The following is a 23,011-nucleotide window of genomic DNA, read 5'->3' on the forward strand; positions in this document are numbered from 1 at the left end:
AGTATGACACCATGTAAGACCCACTAGTGTCACTTCTTGAGCATCCTTATCTCCTTACACAGCTGGAAGTGGTCCAAGGTTTTATACAAAGAATCCCAGTGTAAGGCATAAAAGCTCTGTAATGTATCATATTCAAGCATTGGAGGCATTCCTGATGATGGGAAGAGTGGGGATGAAAGAAAAGGGGGAAATGAAGGCAGCTGCACAGTCCCATTGCTTTCTTGTGGTTTTCTCCATGGGAATGAGGTCTTGGAGAACTAGAGACAATCTGCAGTGTTGCATTAAGAATGCAGGAATTTTTACATTCAGAGCAGAAGAGTGGTATTTGAAATCTATACAGAGCAAGAAATGCAAGTGAAGGTTCCTTTACTAACTGCCTCCCTTAGAAACACTGCTCCTGGTCACTACTAAAGGAGCTTGCCAGTGTATATTCATAGAAACCTTTGTAACTATATAGAAGTAAATATTCCCAGGTAACCTTTTTGGGGTGGAAGAGAAGGAAAAACAAAACCCATGCCACCTGCTTTGGTTTTAAGCCACAGTTTCTTTCACCGCATTTAAACAGAAAAGGTACCTTTTCGACAAGTGACATACTTGACATTTCATATCATCTATGTCAGTCACAATGTATTTCCTAATGAAAAGTGACATGGGCAGCACCTAAGGCAGAGCCAGTTGTCATGTTGTTTTGTCTGCAAGAAGAATTTATATGAACTAAAATTTGCTTAAGTTCAGAGATGGAGTTAAGGGTGCCTTACAACAAACTTTTCTTTCTGGAAAGCAGATGTTACAGTGGAGCACAACTTTCTGCTCAGCTGAGCTTTTACTCCTGCCATAGGAAATTAATAATTCCCATAAAAGAGGGGATAATGGAAATATCCCCATAGCAAAGGGGATAATGACTTTCCCCTCCATTAAATAGTTTGTTTTTAATGAGCATTGCAATCATTAATAGTCTGCTCTATTAAGATTAAATTAAAATATGCCAGATGTTAAAACAAAACATAAAAAGCCAGCAGCTGAAACTGGACTAGAGCTGTACCAGCATAAATTAGACTTCTAGTACCTAAGAGTTAGTTATAGAGAAGGTGGAGGTACTCTTTCCAGAAGGAAGCACAGTGACAGAGCAAGAAGAAGCACCCAGAACCTAGGAAATTCCTTATGTTCTTTAATGTGAGAACAGTTAAACTTTGCAGAGGTTGTCCATAGAAGAGGTAGGATCTCCCTTGCCAGAAATATTCAAGTCTTGGCTTGACAGGGCCCTGGTTAGCCAAGTCCAATGCCCTGCTTTCAACTGGAGCTTGTACCGTATCATCTCCAGAGGGCCTTTGCAGCCTAAGCTTTTCCATCACTCCATGTTTTAAGTATTTAGTAGTGGAATAAAGTTATGTTTAAAGAAAAATCGCTGTATGCTTCTATTTTCACCTATTTCTTTTTCAAGTAAAGCACAGTAGTGTACACTGACATGTTTCAGACACCGTTAAAAATAAAGCTGAAACTTAAAAGTCACACTTTTGTTGTGAGCTAAGGCAAGAACTATCACTCACTAATGGTCTTTATGGCACCTTGAGCAAAGCTGTGGATAGCTGTGGGCACAGTAACTAAATGTTTTGTAAATCCTCCAAATCACTTAATGCACTTGACAAGGGCAAAACCATTTTAGCACAAGTGTCTTGAACACAAGCCCTTATCTACAAAACCCAGTAATAAGCCATATGCCAAAGGACTACTTAAAAACAAAACAGAGAAAACAGCAAGAGATCAAAGCTTCTGTTTAATTAATCCAACCTTTCCTGATGCTTTCTGACACTTAACTAAAAGCTGTAACATTTGGTGCAAAGCAAACAGAGCAGAAGATTCAGAAGAGTATCGTAATTCTGTTCCTAAAAAGAGCAGTTCCAGATCTGTGTACTTCTGAATTGAGCAGCTTGATGTCAAATGATCTGATGTGGTTTTAACTTTGCTTCTGGTGGCAACCTGGTATTTGCTAGCTCCTAATCTGAAAGAAAGACCACCAGCAGATCATGCATATAAATATCTAGGTTTTTTGCTCTGCACCAAAGTCCCACCTGACTTTAGAAGTTCAAGGACCTTTCTTAAGGAAACACCAAATCTGACAACAATGTTTATCTGGTTTCAGGTTTTAGGAAAACAAAATTCTTCAGGGTTGCCAGAACAGAAGGTAAAGTTCAGCAAAGCCAAAGGGATTCCTTGGCAGAATGGCACGTGTGTTGCCCCAGGCTCACAAGACAGAATAATATCAGACATAAAGGAAGAGCTTCCCTGGAGGAATCAGTTGTTTCTGTAAGGCAGAAATCAGCTGACTTCTGTTTCACCTAGTTTGTTTCAAGCCACTTCTTTTAAAGACATTGATGTGATCATAGGATCCAAGCCTGCTAGTGAAATCTAGCAGGTTCTTAATAGGTCCACTGGGACATTTTACCACAGCCTTTTGCCCAAACAGTTGTCTTCCTAATGCTCAGGAAAACGGAATACACCTTTTGTGCACCTTACAGCTTTTCAGGTAGGAAGTATGTATCTTTTATTTACTTAAATTTTTTTTAGGTTCCTCTCCCTCACCCTTACCATCTCTGCTCATTATAGTAATAATAAATACTCATTACTCAATGACTTCTGAGGGGTGGTGTTTGTCAAATATTTTTGTGGTCATGTTAATGTTTCTAATGCCTTTGAAAGCCTGAAACAATAGCAAAATTTCTGTAAGCAAACATTACTGTACCAGTTAAGGTGAAGGGGGTAATGATGGTGGTGGGTGTTTGGTTTCTTTGGTTGGTGAGCTGGGGTTTTTGTGGGTGATTTTTGTTTGTTTCTGTTGATTTGGGGGTTTTTGTTTGGTTGGTTTGTTTTGTTGTTGGGGGTATTTTAGTTGTTTGGTTTGCTTTTTTTTCAGCCATCACTCCCAGGAAATAATTAAGAGTCCCATTCATGACACTGGATTAGTCCTTGGCTATTTTCCTGGACAAAGCTCTTTCTCTGAACAATTGCACTATCAAATTAACAGGTTGAATAAACAAGCTGTTGAATTAGCACGTTTAATTTATTAAACATTGTTACAAAAGTGTAAAAATAAAAGCAATTCAAGTGTTCAAGGAGGATTTAAAAGAAAATACATTGCAATTAGTTTCTGAAATTACAGGAGGAAAAAATGAGCTATTTGAGCATCATGGTCACATTATACTTTCTACAAGATGAACAGCCATGTAACGCTCATAATTTAGAGAACAGCTGAGATTTAAGAACATCATAGTAAATGCCTCCAATAATCTCACATGGAAGATCTTATTAACACTTTTGGCACTGGGATACATGGGTATAACTTCAAACAGGTATATTCCAAAACACATAAATTTAAGATAAAAAAGAAGGCTCAAGGTCAAGCTAGATATCAAAGTTAGAATCAAGTCAGGCAGAAATGTCATAAAATGATGGCAAAAAGGGCTTAGTTTATTCTGTCCAGAGATCAGCTGTACTGACATGGAAAACCAAAGATAGTCCTGAGCCTCCCAAGAAGCATGTAACTTCTACTTTGATATGGACAGAACCCAAACTGTACAAGATCTAGTCCAGACATTAATCATTTTATAGACATTTTCAAAATAATTGCCTTGAAATAATATATCAGGAAATGCGCAATAGCTGTAAACCAGACTCCTGGGTTTTTTGGTGGCTCCTCATCTCAAAATTAACATGGTTTGCTTTAAACGTGCACAACACAAACAACTGATGGGTCCTTCCACGGAGATTTCTGTATGGGGCTGGCAAGTTTAATGACCTTTAAATTTTACTCAGATACAGTAAAATAGAATAGCAACCGGGGTCTCCAAACCTTTAAAGCCCCCATGGGAATCATGGTTATACGTCACTCAACAAAAGCGTTCACAGTAGTCAGTCCTAGTCACCACATTTAATCAATAGATATCATATGCTTTCTACAAGTCAATAGGGACAGACAAGCTCCTACAAAGGGAGAAATCTGCAACATCCAAAGTGAAAGCACAATTTGAATTATCCTTTGCTACAATCTTGTAATTACCCTTTTTCTCAGATGCAGAGGGTGCAGAGGAAGTGGCACTAGCTTCCCATCACAGCCCCGAGCCCTGCCTTAGCAGTAGAGCAGATCTAGACTTGTTTCAGTTTATCATAGGGTCATTTAGGACTCTGCTTCATACCCTTAGCTTCTTGTCACTGACAGGATGATGTACAGAACTTTTTATAGCCCCAAAAGATGTAAGAAAGTCATTAAAACAAATGCAGCATCAGATGCCTTACTAGAATTGCAGAGGGAAAAAATGAGCTCTTACTGTTTAATCAGCCTACTTAACAGTTTGGATTTGTTTTATTATTCTAATTTTACTGCTATAATTTCAGGAACATTTACCATAACCCTCAGCTTGTTGAGATTCCTCATCAAGTCCCAGTTCATAACTGTTTGCTTAATACTTGAGGGATTAAGCCAGTGAAACTTAAACAGTGCATTGCAACTCTTTAAAAGGTTACTTTTCAGTTTTACTAGCATTTTACACGCTTGATGCATGAGGAAGCACTTGTTTCTAAAGCTTACCCCATGTCCTGGCACATTGCTGCAGCAGGCAAGTGAATTTATCCAAGAGTTCTTCCTGAACTCAAATCACAGGCTGCAGTGTTTGCAGGATCAAGGCTGAAGGTCTGCTACAATTTCAGTGTACTGACAGATTGTCAAAGATCTCCTGTCATAGAGGAGAGTGGAACAGTTGTTCTGAAAAGACACAAAAATGACATTGTAAATTGAGGCTATGCAAACTGAAGAGAAATATTTAAATCCAGGCATCCTTCCTTAAAGTTTCCCTGACCTGGTGGAGAGTGTGACCTGGAAAAAAAGGATGATGGAGCAGAATGTACAAAGCTGCAACACACAGAGCAAGTCACTTGGGACCAACTGCCTGTGTTAAAAGTCTGCAAAGCCATTAATACCCATGTAATGAAAATGTAAAATAATACAGATACGATCTTATGTGTTTGTACACATTATACTTTGATGTAGGGAGCAACACAAGATATGTATTAATTGAGAAGCAGAGCTTCTGCCTGATCACATCCAATTCACCAGCCAGAGCTCAGCTAACTGAAGGTTAACTCCTACCCTGTGCCCTCCTAATCTGTCAGTCATGTAGACAGAAATGCAAACCTGTTAAACTGGCTTAAACTGAAATTAAGAAGTCAATGATGAGACCAGAATATTTTGAACTAAACCTGACTTGCATTTGTTCTGTTTTCTCATTTTCCTGCTTTTAAAATTTATGTTTGGCTTTACGTATGGGAAATGTAATAAAAGTGGTTAACACGATGTTAAGATTCATTTGTGAACTGTTTAAGAAAAATCAGAATCTGTCCAGCCCATTAGTGAAGTGAAAATTGTACAGGCAGAATTCCAGCACTTCTGAATAATTGAATCTAGATTTGCTCATTACAGTAACCTTCAGGGAACTATAATGCAGATCCATGACATCAGCAGCTCTAACAGAGAGAAAAATGTGAATTTGTCCAGAGGAGGCCATGAAGATGGTCCAAGGGCTGGAGCACCTCTCTTGTGAAGACAGGCTGAGAGAGCTGGGCTTGTTCAGTCTGGAGAACAGAAGGCTCCAGGGAGACCTTAGACCTTCCAGTGCCTAAAAGGGACCTACAAGAAATCTACAGAGGGACATTTTACAAAGGCATGTAGGGATAGAGCAAGGGGGAATGGCTTTAAACTGAAAAAGGTTAGATTTAGATGGAATATAAGGAAGAAATTCTTCTCTGTGAGGGTGGTGAGGCACTGGCACAGGTTGCCCAGAGAAGCTGAGGCTACCCCATCCCTGACAGTGCTCAAGGCCAGGTTGGACAGGGCTTTGAGCAACCTGGTCTAGCAGAAGATGTCCCTGCTTGTGGCAGGGGTTGGAGCTGGATGATCTTTAATGACCCTTCCAACCCAAACCATTCTATTATGATATTCTCAGAATTTTTCAATTCTACGTTGCATTTGGCTTACATATGTTAACTATACACACTCACACATCTCCTTTCACAGAAAGTCACTGACTTTATCTCATGTCACATGTAAGTTACAAATGTGAATACATATGTGTTTTTGCACAGATGAGAGCAACAGGTGAGGTGGAAGAGTCCTCTGACATTGCCAGGTACAGGTTTATGAAGAGGCAATGACTGTGATAACAAAATGACTCAGTTACTCACCTATACCTATCAAGTATCAGTCACACGTTGCTACACAATAGGACAGAGTTCTCCTCTGCCTGAGTCTACCTCCCCTTCCTGGCCAATCCTATGGCTTGTCTCTTACACTAATAATATTTATCTCAGGAAATTAAAAAACCAACAGATCTCTGTTTTCTAGACCTGTATGCTTGCAACAGACTTTTAAAATGTTGTTGTCAAGTTCCCTACATAAGCTGTTTCTAAAAAATGGGCAAAAAATTGGACAGAAAAAAGTTTCCACATAGAAATATTTGGGTCTCTTGCTGTATTATACCCTAGCCGAATGACTATATCTTAATGCCTCTCTATCTTGACTCTTTCCACACTTTCCTTCCAGAATGAAACCAGACCTCTTTGAAATGGATAGTAACATTTCCTTTGATGTGGGAGGAGGGTGGCAGGGTAAGAGCTCAAGTGGTATCACATCTCCTGTATCCTCTCTTGTTTTTCTAGTCCATCATTAGGATGGAAAGAAAGATTTCGGAAATGGCTGCAGCTATGCCATGTGGAAATGACAAAATACCATTGTACATTTGTAAGCAACTGATGCCACATTTGTGGGTAAATTCAGTCTTTTGGTGAATCTGGCAGATGATAGAGTATTCCCCAATCAGAAAACCGCCTGAGTTTCTGCACTCTGAAACTATTATATAATGGAAATAACAGAGCGATCAAAATGCAAACAGTTTTTACTGGTCATGGCTTCCCATTATTTATAGCTTCATGTCCCTTTTGGGAAATGCCATCCCAAAATTCAATTTAATTTTAGTCTCCAAAATTAGGCAAGTCCTATGACTCAGTGGAGGAGAGAATGTTACACATGCACACTTCTAAATGGGGCGGGCAGTTTAGACTATTAGAATTCATTAGAGACTGAGTCATGATTGTGGAACCAAATTTACTTAGGACAATAACCTTCAAGTGAAAATAAGTATGACAGCAAGACAGTTCTCATTTCAACAAGAAGACAGGCAGCCTTCCAGGTTTCTTAACTGCAATAATCCCTTCAAGTTCCTGCCTGGCAGGATTTAGGTTGCCTCCTCTACTTTCCTATAAGAACCTTACCACATATGATACCTGCAAAAAAGTGTCACATGAAATTGATATTTGGCTGCCTGGAGTGTTTAGTCTGTGTAACATCATTATCAAGACACTAAGAATTCATTCTCAATCTAGTTAAGGAGTAAAATTAGAAAGGGAGCACATACTAAAATAACATGAATAAGTGGAAACAGCTGAAGTAATTCCCTCTGCACACAGCAAATGAAGACTAATAATAATTTATTAAAACAAAATTTTAAATGTCAGTTGAAGATCTAAGGCTAAAGTTAAATATTGAAAGTACTATTTCAAGAATGAGAAGCCTTGAGTACATCACTCTTGGAACACGGATTATTGACTTGCTGAAATAAAAAATAGCTTTTAAAGAATCAAATTGTTGTTTGTCAACAGCTTCTCAGTTTCACGGGAGATAGCTGCACCCCTCTATGCAAGGACATGGTTTGAGTACTTACTTCTCACAGGCAGAGCACAACAGAGTCAGAATCTCTCAGTTCTTATTTTTGAAAGTACTCAGGGGGAAAGAGTAATTTTAATGGTAGAGGATTTCCATCAATTTTGCTTCTGTTATGGGGTCACAGAAATAACAATATTGAAGATAGGTTAGCTCAGTTTCTAACTTCGATAGTGACTGCAGAACAGCAAGCACTTGTTTTTGTTCTTTCCTGGTGGAGTGGTTCAGCAGCGTGCAGTAGCCACGTACGCTCAGGTGGTTCTGAATTTAATTTTGTCCCTAATGTACATAATTAACAATTAATACTGATGCGTCACAATTCATTTAAGCATACAGCAGTCCTCTGTTTTTCACAGTGGCAGTTGTGTTCTAACTCAATTGGGACCCTCCCTAAATCTATCCTCTAATAGCTTGCTTAATTTTATTTTTGTATTCCACAGCCCTTGATAACAGCAAACTAATTTCTGTAACTCTGTTTGATGAAAATGTGCTGATGGAACTCATATTTCACTTCATTGACTATAATGAGCTATTTCATCAAACTGTCCATGTGACACTATTATAGAGAAAATGATAAATTTACTAATTTATTCACTAGAAATTCCATTGGAAATTTAAAAAGGGAAAGAAAAGAGCCATGAAGTCAGTCACATTAGACTTCCACCAAATGATATGTCAGGGTATACATGAAACAAAAGCACTGACTACTGCTGCACTTAATGGAGTGTAAACATTAAGTATGTGTTGATTAATCACCCAGTTGGCTGAAACTCAGCAGAACAAAAAAATTCACAATGATGCAGGTTTTCCCTTGTAAACATTTTCAGGCTTTACCTACTAGATGGAACCAGGTGATCTTAAGGTCCTTTCCAACCCTAACTGTTCTATTCTACTCATCACATGTAGTGCTGCTACCAGTAGAAATCAATGTTTCATTCATACACTTCTTCTCAGTCCGCGAGGCCTCTTACTCATGCTAGGCACACAGTCTTGGATAAATTCAGCAGCTGACAACCAAACTCTTATGTCAAAGAAGTGATTCCTCCAGAGATCATTTTTCTGAAGATTATATGCAAATACCTCTTTTAAAAAGGAGGTATCTGCAGCTACACTGTTGTGTAGGATGAAACAGTATTTTGGGAGAACAGTAGGGAGTATGTAATTAGACTATTCATCTCCTGTTAATATTAGGCCTGAAAATAGAGACAGTATCACACAGCCTGCCTGGCTTATTTTAATTAGCTGTCCTCCACCTGCTATTACAGTTATGAACCATGTATTTGATTGCTCTGCCAGACACCATCCTGAAACCCGAGCATCACCCTGGAGAGCATACCAAGGAGAAAACCACACAACCAGCTAGGGACAATTACTGACATTCTTCATTGCTTCCCATTTTGTACCTATGCAGGGGTATGGGTACTTCATCTGCACTTAAACTTGTAGCACACTCTACTTGCAATACTAACTTCCTGGACTTGTTTATTGTGGAAGGGGATTTTGCAGGAGCCTAAAAAAAAACAGTTTTTAAAACCACACTATTTTAATTGCCTGCAAAGAAGTCCAAAAGCAACAAATAAATTGGGAAATAAAATCATATTTCATATCCTGTAATATTAATTAATTGAACCTTTCTATTCCACATATTTTAAGGGAATTCCTTTTACACAAGGAAGTGTAACAGGGATGGGGTGTTTGTTTGGCTTGGGTTTTTTTAATCTACTTAACTAAGATTGTTGCTTTCAAAAACTAGAGGTTTTGCTAGTCTAGTCTATCTGAAGGAGATGTCTGAAAGACTAAAATCTAAAACATGATTGCATAAAGAGCACAAACAACTATTTGTACAGCATTACCTTATATTTACCTAAGGATGCACCATTCACACATAAATAGAAAACTACTACAGGGAGACAGCAATGGGGTTTGTCTTTTCCCTCAGAAAGCATTTTACATTTTAAGACACCCCACTCCCTGCTCAAAGCTAGCAACAGCCTGCTGAAGGCAGTGATCAAGGAGCAATCATCTTGCTGTTGCACAAGGGATTTCTTCTTAGAGTATGTTACAAGGAAAAACTGCTCAATTCACACAGTTAAAATCAAACCATGAACACAGCAATCCAGTTACTTAATTATGATGTAATTAACTGGCAATTAAACTATACATTCAGGATCAATATCAGGAATACAGCACATAAGCCACAATATTAGAAGTTTCAAAAATGTTGATAAATACCTACAAATTTCTAAGCACTCTATAACTAATCTCTCTGCCGTCACCATTACACACACACATCCCCCCGCTCTCACAGGGCTCAAGGGTATCAAGCCCTCACCACCCTTTTCTGGGTGTGCAGATTCCCCTATTCACATCCACACCTTGCTGGAAATGTGGGTGCTCTTGCCTTGTGCATACTCATGCCACTCTACAAGTCCCACATGACTGAGAAAGCACCCCACAAGTTCACATACACATGTCCTTACCATCTGCACCCTGTCCTGTGAGTGCAGCTGCTGGACCACTCCAATGGGAAAGATGCTCTGCTAGGTCTAGACAGATGCCATCAGGCCAGTAAACTTGTGGAAGTATCAAAATAGGTTTTGACTGCTCCTGTTCCCACTTCTCTCTCCCCTCCTGTCACAAATTTACATGCTTCTTTAATTTTTTCAAGTTGACTCATCAGTTTGGATGGAAGAGGATGGAGCAAGGAGGTGGCTGCTCATTCCTCCCAGCTAACAAGCAATAAGACAAGAAGTAATGACCTCAAGTCAGGGGAGGTTTAGACCGGATATTAGGAAAAATTTCTTCACTGAAAAGGTAGTCAGGCATTGGAACAGGCTTCTCAGGGAAGCAGTGGAATCTTAGTGACATGGTTTAGTGGTGGCCTTGGCAGTCCTGGGGTAATGGTTGGACTTGATGTTAAAGGTAATTTCCAACCTAGATGATTCTGTAATTCTATGATTTATTTCAAAAGTTTCTTGGTTAGAGGGAGGGCCACGTGAGTACCCCAATGAGGTTATGTCAACTGGTCAAGTGGGGAAGAAGGCAGGTCTTCCTGAGAAAGATTTATCAGCTGGGACATATTTCCATCTTCATGTATCAGAACAGCATCTAGTCATAAAGCTCTCATGCTCCATCACTGCCAAGTACAGAGCAAGCTCATCAGTGATGATAACTAGCCAAGAAGATGGTGGCTTACATTGCTACCACATTGCCTGCTGGATTGTAGTCTCCCTGGTTGGACCAGGCCTCTGGGGAAGCACCATTTAATCTCCCACTCTGGTTCCATCTTTAATTAGTCCTCAAATTGCCAGAACATTTAGACATATGAATGATCAGCACCTCCATACATCCTCTAGAAGCTCAAACTTAGCTTTAAAAGGATGTAAACAGTGAGGAATGGAAGCTGCTCACTTCTTAGGAGATCAAGTATGCCACTCTATAATTAAGATATATATATAATTATACAAGTCCTGAGCATATCAAGTGCCATCAGAGTCTTCCTAAGAGATTTCTGTGGAATAGGCCAATTAGTAGTCCCTAGATCTTTATCCTGGAATTTGAAAACAGTGAGAAGATGCACAAAACATCGATTTCAATGCTATTAGTAAAACAGACCACATACTCATCTTCATGCATCTTAGTAACCACTATGCTGATGATATTTGTACAGTATTTGTCTGAGGAGAAAAGCTCAATATATCTGCAGTCTCTGGAATGCCACTGTATGCTTAATTTACACATCTTTGTTCCAGTCCCACACAAAAAAACCCAAATAAACAAGAAAGAAAAACCCCAGTTTTCTCTGTCATGTAAAGGAATACCTTCAGATCAGGACATATTGTCTGATAGCTGTTTGTCTGCAGAGCATGCAGGCAACTAGGAGAAGAAAAGGGCCTCTGAAAAATCACTTTTGTTCTCCATGCTGTGGCAGGGGAGTAGAAGGCACAAACTAATGGAGACATTAAAGACACTTTTGTCCTTTTCATCAAAGATCTGAATCTGGAGGCGCTTACTATCAAATGCTATTGCATGGGTTTTTCTCCCTAGGGGAGCCACAGTCCTAGTAACTGTAAACAGAATGGGAACACAGCTGAAAGATCATAAGACTCCCTGCTCAATACAATCAATGCTAAATATTTGATCAAGTCTATTAAAATGGATAGTGGTGCACATCTTCGAGGAAAACAAGAGCAAAAGTCATCTAACAGAAAATGACTTGTAAAACAGTTTTCAAAACCTGACTTGGAAGCAGAGTAACCAAGCACTGGAGACAACAGATTAGCCAGGCCTCTTTCTCAATCTCCTCACACATGTTCCAACCCATATTCAACCTTACCCTGACGGGTATCACCCATTTATACCAATATGAAATCACGTATTGTTTTATACTCTCAGACTGTGTTCTGACCACAGTCCCTCAAGCATCAACCATGGGCATTATCATGATGCCTCTAATTTATGTCCTGCCACTTACAGCAGTGAGGACAGTGATCCCAGAATCACACCGTGGAGCAACTGACTATTATAAAAGTAAAAATTAATCAAAAAACCCCCAAAAACCCAAAAAAACTCACATTGAAAAATAAACTACCCAGGTAGTCAACTGACTATCTAGTACGTCAATTGGCCATCATTTTTAAAAAACATAATTTAGCTCTGGGGACCCCCAGCATAAGAAGGACGTGGACCTGTTGGAATACACTGTTTCGGACATCTGACCTCACTCAATCACTTAAAAAAATCTAGAGTTCTGTAAACTAAAAATTAACAGTATCTAATAAAAGCACGATTTTTTGGCAACTCTATCTTGCCCATATAACCTTAATAACACACAAGTTTCTAACTGGATTCAGGTAATACCTCACTAGTACCAAAGGCTTTTTCTTGCAATCTATCATTATTTGGTGATGGACACTTAACAACCTAACTAATCTGAAGTTTATTAATGAGGCACTAAAATGCTTTAAAGAATAAAGTAGGTGCTAAAATTTCTTTGATACATTGTATTCATTTAAAGGCAACTCATTTAAAAGTTTCCAGTCTCTTGATGGGCATATAAAAAGGTTTGTTATAGAGAGATTTTTCTCATTATTCACTTTCAGAGCTGGTTTACCTTTGATTCATTTATTCATTCAAGCAAGCTTCACTGTTCTCAGGAAAGGAAAAAACACACCACTTCATATACTTTGGCACATTTACAGTGGATTAGGAGAGAAAAAGACAGGATATAGAAGTAAAATCCATAACCCAAAAAGAACCATATACCTATATTGTTCACTTCTCAATCTCTTCTAACCTGTATCAACAATATAGCAAAGATCTGAATCCAGAAGGCTTCAGAATAGAAAGTTTCCACTCTATTTAGGGGTAAGGTGAACTTTCATAACTGGCACCAGCTATTCCATTGCTAACTATGTTTCAGTAGAAGTGAGCAGTTTTCAGTGAACTTGTTCATTATTTGAAATGCAGGGAGATTTTCTGTGGTACAAACGAGCAAAAGTTTTGCTTTATTTCTTCTATAAACAGAAGGTATGAAACTGAATTGACCATTCTTAAAGAAGAAAGGAAAGAACAAAGCAAGGCTTTGAATACTTATCAGCTAGAGAAAGGAAGAAGCAGTAGGGAATAGCAAGCAACAATTGTCTGAATTACAACCGTTTGCCTTACCTGCACAAATAGCACAAAAACCTAAGCAGGTTTTCTAGAGTGAATCCTTGAAGTCTCAATGCTTTACTCACAGGTAGCAACATACACTTTTCTTTTTTTTTAGGTTGAAGGAGCGCCACTTCAAGGCACCTGCAGACTTTTGTTTGCCCCACTGTCTGAAGTGCTCTGCTCTAAACCTGCTTGTAACAATGGCTACAAGCTTCTTAAACTCTGAGCCTACTTTTCCCTGTGGTCAGATCTCATTCATTTGCCTTTATATGAAGGTTAGTACTTACCATTCTTCTTCCTTTTTGTTTTATTTCTCTATGGTGTAGCTGAACTCAGAAACTTTACCTCCAGCTCTTGTTCTAATAAACTAAAACACCAGGTTCTCAGAGATACACAAGTCATTATCTCAGTAACAGATGACCACAGACAGTATAACTGCATCAAGGTGGCATTATCGCTGAGGTGATTAGCCTGCTGAGAAACATCACTCATTAGCCCAGGGATTAGTTAACACACCCCTGCTGCCTGAGACAGGCTCCGATCATTGGCAAAGCAGACAGTTACCGAAAGCTGCAAAACAGCCATGATCCTCTATCTACTTTGTTTATACCAAGAACTGGGAAACCAAGCTGATTACCTTTTCTGAGAGAAAGGTTGGAATATGTAGACTATTGTTTGGTCCAGCAAGCTAAACTAGCATGTCTGTTCCTCTGCCTTTCCATCCTCTAGCTGGCATTTCTGTTGCAAAAGCAACTTAGCCTTATGTTCAGCCTTCAAGTGACAAAATAAGTTCAGTCTACAATAATGAGAAGCCTTGAGCTATCACTGACACTGCCTTTGGGATCAGGACCGCTCTGCATGCTGATTGACAATTTTGGTCCGGCTGTTTCCGCGATCTGCCAACACATCCCTAGTTTCCTGTTGTTATGACATACTTTCCAAGGAGCATGCCAAAAATATGATTTGGCATCATATCCATATCATAACCACCATATCTCTGTGACAGTCCATAAAGGACAGAACAAAAGCAGACATTAAACTCAGATAAACCAAGATACTTTTTAAAACTTGAGGTACCGGTGTATGGGACTGTGTGCTGTTTCAAGGTAGAGTTGTATGGCTGAATTCTGTCCAGAAATGAAACTCCTAAGGTCTTACTTGCTTTACTTTTAGTGATTGTAATTTTCTGTTTGTAGCTTATCTACATGATGGGACAAAAGGCAAAAGAGGACACAAGCAGTGGTGAGCTTTTCACTGTTACTTTTTTTGGTAGGGATTGTTGGAGGGTTTTTCTTTTCCCAATTATAACTGTTGCTTTGAGAAGACAGTCAAATAATGATCCTCATGACCATAGCATAAATCTTTTTTGTTAGGCTATTTTTTACTATTAGCATTTGGCCTTCCTATGCAATTACAGTTCATCAAGCACAAAAACTATTTATCAGTCTATTAATTTTCCACTGGAATCCTCCACTATTGCTCACTCAAGTGTGCAACCCAAGCTTCTTCAGGATCCAACTGGTAGTGACCGCTGTCATTAAAGAATTCCAACCGCTGCTCAGCATCAGCAGCTCCTAACTTTCTCATGCAACATCTATCAAGCCAAAAATTCCTGCAACTGTTCTCAGCCCAATGCTGAATTACTTTGGAAAGCATGAGTAAAATCAGCTCAGTCACTTGAGTTAAGCCAGCATGAAAAATAAACTGCACTTTTGCCATATGCCCTGATTGAAATTTTCAAGCATGGAAATCTTAAAAATGGGTAATTCTCCACACGTCATTCCAGGTTGTTTTATAAATCCTTGCAGAGGAAGGAAAAATTACTCATGGCTAATGAAAAATGGTTCAGTAATTGTAAACTTATGAGCATTTAAAGTCACACATTTGTTTAAATTTTCCCTGAAATAAGGGATGAGTTAATGCTGCTTGAGTTTATAGCTAATCAATTACCAGTAATGCTCCTTGGAGAAGTCTGTTTCAGCATATGATTAAAGTGTGGCTGTATCATATTTTTGGGTCCTTTTTCTAAAAAACAAAACAAAACCAATAAAACCCTACCAAAACCAATAAATACAATTGACACAATGTTAATGATTCAAGATCTATGATTCTAAGATATTTCCAGGAATATGTTCATCCTCCAGTATAAACTCATTCAGTACTTGCATTCACTTTTCTGCACTGTGTGAATCTTCATGTACTGGTTTTTCTGTTATTTAAACTGTTAACTTCCATCCAATATACAGAAAGAATATAGTGGCTAAACCAACAAAGTTATGTATCAGGAATAGGGACAGTCCCAGTCTTAATGGGGAAGGAGGAAGAAGGGCTGTGCAACCAACAGAACTTTGTTACATGCAAGTCAGGGTACACCAGGCTTGTGAGTCACTGATTACGGAGAAAAAGGGAGGAAGTTTGAGCTTCTGGACCCTTCCCCAGTATATTGGCATTTGCTCATACAATACAGGAGACAAAAAATTCTTGGGATTCTATGTAATCAAATGCAAGGAGACAAATCTTGCTTTAAGAGCTTTCATATTTGAAGATAAAATTGAGAGCAAGGGCAAGTAAGATACATGTATGTGGGTTATCATTAAACGTGTGACAGTGCCTGTCCTCTTGGTTACATTTTATTTGAAGGCTGCAGAGGTAAAATCAGGAGTTATGGCAGGTATAGGTTAAAATGGTCAAAGAAATATAAAAATAAAGTAGGGTAAAATTATTTAGATGAAACAGATTAAAAGAGCCATGGTGCAGAGCACATGAAAAGATTAAAAGACCTACAATACTTTAAGGAAATACCACTACCTAAAATGCATATCAGTGGAGAGTATTGAGCTAAAGACCATCTTTCTCTCCTCATTTCCTAACTGATCTCTCCGCTGAAAGCTTGATCCATCTAGATTTAAAGGGAGCAAAAATTGAATAAAAATTAAATAAAGATCTCAGAATTTAACCTCTAATATTTTCACCTGACCTATTTTTCATTTTACCACTAGCAAGCTACAGCTTTATGTTAGAAAAGTAAAGCATCTGTGTAGTAGTAGTCAGTGGTGTTCTCATGAGTAACTAATGTTGCTACAATTGTTTGAAACACATTATTTGCCATAGCAGCAAGGTCAAAGACTTGCAGAAGTAAATTAATTATAGCAGTGTTTGTCATTGTTGAAAACACATGAAAACACTACTCCTGAGACCTGTTGGTCAATGTCACTAACTTTATCTGGGGAACAATATGAAAGTAAGGATCTTGCCAGAGAAATAATTCTGTTGCTTTTAAAGACCTAACCTGCTCCCCCCCAAAAAAAATAAAACACTAAACCAACCAACCAGACAAACAAACAAAAGCTAAAACCCAAACACAATAAAATATACCACCCTAAAATAATATTTTAGCATAACAAATTACATTTAAATAACTATCAGGTAACTGGAATCAGCACCATGGGATCAGTGGCTCCACTGGTCCATTATTGCCTACATTTATTCCTTTATATTGCCTTTGTTTATTGAAGTTGCATGTGTTCAGCTGTGCTAAATATCAAAGTTTCACAGCTTCACATTTACATTCTATGCAATGCTCAGTGACCTTTCCATACAGGTTTGTTCATAGGTCTATTGAATCTGCCCCACAGCACAGGCTGTCTCCCATGAACAGCATCCAACTGCTTTTGCAACAATTCATGCAATAGTCAGCCTTGGTCATGATTTGAGTCTGTGTGCTACAGAGCTAATACCTTGCTGTTAGTCAATCATGAAATATTTCTCAGTGAGAAAATGCTTACTGCCTCGGGCTATGTTTCAGATAATTTAAAGTCAGTTCCAGTTTTAGGGTTTTATGATATTATATTTTTATTCTTTTCCTGAATGTTCTAACACTGATGTAAACAAATAAATGAGAGGTTTATATTTTTAACTGTTTTGATAGTTTTTGCATAATTTTGCAGTCATCATGTCAAAGAAGTAACTCAGTAGTTACAAGGAAGTAACTACTTTCTGCGAAAATCAATACAAAAAAATATTTCATCTTGTTAATACTGTGAATAGATGTGATCAATGGTGAATCCTCTCACCTCTGGCAGAATCCTTCTAGCAGAGCAGACATTACTGGACAGAACATCCATCTGCCATAACTAGGTGTAGGACACCTGACATATCTTTCCTGCATGACTTGGTTTAACAGGGATTCTCTGATTTGCACAGGATTTTGCACCAACATGCAGCAGCTGCCTCTTTCCAATGTGTTTCTCTTATTTCCCTGTTCTCCAAGTAACTGGTTAGTGGCTAGTACGTTCAAACAGGGTGAAGAGAGAGCAAGGCCCAGTTTTCCTTTACCTCACTTTTTTACCTTTACTTTTCAAGGAAACTTGATCACTTGTGTGTAAGCTAAGGGCAAAGGAGATGCTCTTCTCTCTTCTTGGTGTGGTTGTGCCATGGTGCAGCTAAGAGAACAGAGATTCCTTGAGATGCGATGTTTCAGCAAGACTGCTGTTTAGGATTAAAGCTTCACACTTAGTTTGTCCTGTCAATTAGCCAGACTTCCAGTTCCCATACTGAGAATGAACTCACTTTTTTAAAACCACCTTTACATCCCTGCCGTGACTTTTACAAGCTGGCAACCAGGAGACTTCCAGTACGGGCAAATGCTGGTTGTACTCTGCTGCACTGGTGTATCAACCAGAAACATATGGATCACAACACTGGAGTAGGGACATACTCATCATGTGGCCATGTATCACCCATGCCTGACAACCTCCTGGAATGTGACAGGATTGTTTTAGCTGAAATGCAATTAGTGAATCTAAATCAGGATTTTAATTTGTGCAGCTGTAAATATTGGGTGGTTATATAGATCCCCACTCAACACAAGGATCGGATATTCTAAATATCCTCACTGAGGTGTCTTTTCACAAGTGTAAAGATGAAAATAGAAGACAAACATAGGGCCCTGATGATCCTCAGTTAAACATACATTTCCATCTGCTATCCTTTTATAACTCAGTCCTCTACTCCAGCAGCTACAGCTCAGTGCCAGATATATGAAGCAGTGTTTCCATCTTACAAATACATGTGTACATCCTGAGAACAGAGCACATACTGCACACCCAGATTCCTTATATTGAGTAAATAATTTGTGTTTAACACCAGACCTCCTAGTGCTTCTGATGCAGTTGCCTAGTTGCAAATGCAATGTCAGGTATTTTTATCTTGTGCAAGACTACACTTCCATGAGCAATTATAATCTAATTAAATCCATTAATGTTTATGCCCTAGGGAAACATTCAGTTATTTGTAGGCATCTGAGTTTTTCCTGTCTTCCGCTCCTTGTTGTAATTTATGCTTTATTGAGCACTTCTAAATATCCACAAGTTATTTCACTGCCACCTCCAAGCACTGCCACCCTGCACTGTTTTCAATGCTTCTGTTTAGACCTAAATTGAATAAAAATGAGTTATATATCTATTCGAGTTTCAGAACTGGAGCTACAGCTTTTGAACCCAGATTTTGTATAGTATTACCTTATATCAAAGGATGTTCAAGCTTTTCATACCATAAATCATGCCTTAATCAGATTTCAGAACTCTCTATGCCTTTCAAATGCAAGCAGATACTTAGGAGTGCCTGAAAGAATACACTCCTAGTTTCCAAACCTAGAGCACTACTATAATGCTCTATAAAAATATTTTGGAGCTAGGGAGAGCACACAGCAAAGTATCAGTGAGGTAAAGATTTTAAGATAGTGTTAGATTTCCTGTTATTTACCAATTATATAGCAAATATTTTCATCACTAAATGAATAATTTGTAAAGCACTAAGGTTTTCTTTTCAAAGTTCTGCTAGGACTTGATCCATAGACATAAAATCCAGCATAAAGGATCCCACTGATTTAAGTATGCTCTGGAGGAAACTCCTGTGTCTCTCTTAGAGCCAGTACACCCAGACCAGGAAGCAAAAGAAGGAAGGGTGCTGTAATTACCAAAAGGTGTCTCAGTTTTCCAGGTTCCCAGGTTACTACCTTCCCTACTTGGAACTGACAATGTTTGGGTGCAAGGTGAAAGAGACGGTGAAAGAGCACACAATTTCATTTCAAGCAATCTAACTCAGTTACTGCAGAGGGTGTGGGAAGTGCATATCATTGCTGTCAGCCCGAGGGAGGATCATTGCTGATGGCCTGTGACAAGCGAAACATTTTCTCAGCTCTCTACACTAGTCTATCGTCAAAAATGTTCCCCACCACTGCAAAGAACAAGGTACTTTAACTACAGCCGTGCAAGAAGTATTTTCTCATCCAGTGTAATTCCAGATTTTAAATATTTTTCATTCCATGTTGGTGTAAAACCAAAACAACTTGAAGGTTTTCATAGAGAGAAAGCATGCTTTCTGTGGCACTTCCTGATCAAATTCAGCATGTTGTACAACCTAGTCTAAACAAGGGATGTAAAGCTGAGCCTTTTTCTAACATATCAAGGTATGTGTTGGGATTAGAGCTGTTACTTATAGATGCCATGTGTAAACACTCGAACATTTTACTGCAGCCATGACTTGATCACAGTAGAGTTTATGAGCTTGATTGTTATGGTTTGGGACTATGTTTATCAATCTCTATCTTTCTTAGGCATGGGGGCAAAATAGATGTCCCAAACTAGGCTAAATGTACTTCAGTTTGACAACTAGTCACTTCATGACAAAAGTAATTTCAGGAAAATGTTCCCCACTAGTGGCAATAATGCTTCTTTTGGAACAGGTTCTAAATAGCAATCAGTATGGCCACCCTGACCTTGTCTGAAATCTGCTCAGGACACATTTATTAACATGACCATAAAGCTAGAATACAGCCTGACATGGCCTGTAAACTCCACAGTCTGTTTTCTTTTCACTAAAGGGCTCGTTAGTAGGGGTCTGTTGCCCATAAAATACAGTCCCATGATCAGGGCAGCACTTAATTGTGTCATTAACATGAAGGGACTTAAGCACATATTATTACATACAAGTTGTCCTAATTATGGAGTAAGAAATCACCATACCTTAGGAATTACTCTTAATATGTACAGAATTAAGAAATGCAAGCAGACATTTTGTGGACCTTTAGTCTCAATAGCATAAATACAACTTTATTTGCAATGTTTGTAAAAGTGACTTAAGAATACACATGTAAGTGGCCTTCTTTCTACATGCTGTTCCATTCACCATGATAAAAAATGCAAAAGCTAAATTTTCAAACTAGGAACATGTCAAGCAAGTCTCAACAGCCGAGTTGCTTGTCCTACTCAGCAAAAGTGCTCATCAACATTTAAGCATGCAAACCTCTTATATTTTAGGTTCCTTCAACATACCTTGTTTAGTGTGTATGTCAGGACACCATAAATTTGAAGATTATGCTGGAAGGCTTAATTATCGGCTACTTCCATCACGTATCTCCAGCCCACTCCTTACTGTCCAAGCTATTAACTCAAAATTTGGAACACAACTACAGATGAAAATGAGTTTAGTTGATTAATGTGTGTGTGTACAAGTGTGGGTTCTCTTGTGAACTATTCAAGTGTTGAGTTTAATAGAGCTACAGCTGGTGCTGACTGTTTTCAGAGAGCAGGGATTTACTGACTGATTGACTGTCTCTCCCTTTTAACCTGGATGAAGATGCATTCAGAAAGAAGTGAAATTTACTGATGATACAAAACCACAAAAAGAATAGTAAAAAAGATAAAAGTAATAAGCTGAATAGAAATAAGAGGACATAAAATCAAGTAGCTTATACAAAAGGAAGGAAACTAGGCATACCACTTAGAAGATGCATTAAATTAGGGATTTTATTTGTAAATCTCCAATTCAACCTGGTGGGGAGGGGAACAAGAGCTACTATTCCAACGACAATACAAATCTCCTTTGGAGAGGCAGAATAAATTAAACTAATGAACTTTTAAAACCCTTCAGCTGAGAACTTCTCTCCCCTGTTGTCAGAGTTGGATGCAGCTGTTCAAATGGCATCACAGAGGGAAAGCAGAAAATTGCAAAAACAAAGACACTAAAAAACTGTCTTCCCTGTTCATGCAGGTCAAACATCCTGTGTGACCTGCCATAAATACTACTTATCCTAAGGAAAAGGGGTGAAACTAAATGCAATTTGGTAAGGTGCCAGCAAAAGCATAAAAAAGCAATAAAACTAGCCAGTTAAAACCAAAATAGACCAAAAAAGTCCCCCAAACCTCCACAGCCTCCATTATCTGGAAAAACATTGAGAAACTTAACCCTTAGCATCATTTTATCTGAATAGAAGATCTGACAATCATCCAGAAAGAAGCCACCATAATGGTTCTTTCCAGCTATGCTGGGTATATAAAATCAATGCTCCATGTTCATGCTGCCCATATTCCATCATAGCATTAACAAAGCCCATCCTGCACTTCTGTAGGTGAGAAAGTAATTTCTGTATTTCACATATTTTCTTCTATTTGAATTTTATTCTTTTTCCCCAGTAATTTCATTGTTGTGTTTCCATAAACTGTGATCTGTTCTTTACATGCAGGTTTAATACACTCCCTTTTTACTTATATTTTTTGTCTCTTGCAGGGGAATAATAATGTAGTTGTTAACTCTGTGTAAGATGTAGGCCTTGTTGCTGCCCATAGTTATAAATTAGGATGTTCCAGAAATGTGGCTGTTTTCATGATGCATGTTTTCATTCACTGGGAAAGAATAGGTTCTACACAGAAATTTTTGAGGAAATTTAATTCTTTAGAAAATCTTAGTACTTTTAAATAATGGCCCTAATATGATCTTGTATGTAAAATCCAGGAAGCTATAACACCAGAATTTCCTGTTCTTTTCCACTTTTTCATACTAGGATATGAGGGGTTGAAAGAACACTCTGTGCCAGGTTTGCCAGTATCTCAAGGGTTTGAAAATCTCAACTGTTATCTGACTCAGTGGGTCACAGAAGGAGATGCACTTCTGAATGTACAAGAGAGAGCTGTAAGTGAAGACACAACGTGTGGGACTGTGATGTCATTATGCTGTTGGGGATTTTGTCTTCTAATTTGTTTTCTAAAGCACAAACCACTCTACCTGGCTAATCTTAAACTCCTCTTCCCCCATATTGTTGTTTCTCCATCCTATAACCCCGGTTGCCAGATATATCTGTCAACAGCTGGCTGATTGGGAAAACTGGCTTCTTCTGGCACACAGGGTCACCAAACAGGAAAGAGTCATGTTCTCAGTATATTATGAAATAAAATATGTTGCTGGAGTACAAATGACAGAGTCTATTCCCAGTAAATGAGATCTGACAAGTCTAAAGAATACATTGGGAGTTTAAGACTTTATTCATATGCTAGTCAGAACAACTCCTCAAAAGTATCTATCCTTATCCAGCTGTCTCTGAGGAATTCCACCCAAATAAATACTGAGGACAAAGAAAAATGAAAAGAAAAAACAAAAAGCTAGAAAATATACATGCTCCCATGAGTAACTTCTCATCACTAGGTATAAAAATGGCAGAGACAGATCTAAATTCCCTGAGTTCTTTGTTACAGTGCGCACAATAAACACAATGTAGAATGAGTAGGTGCTTCCATCATAGACATTTCTTTAAAT

This window comes from Melopsittacus undulatus, chromosome 1, assembly GCF_012275295.1.
Source record: "Melopsittacus undulatus isolate bMelUnd1 chromosome 1, bMelUnd1.mat.Z, whole genome shotgun sequence".
Taxonomy (NCBI): Eukaryota; Metazoa; Chordata; class Aves; order Psittaciformes; family Psittaculidae; genus Melopsittacus; species Melopsittacus undulatus.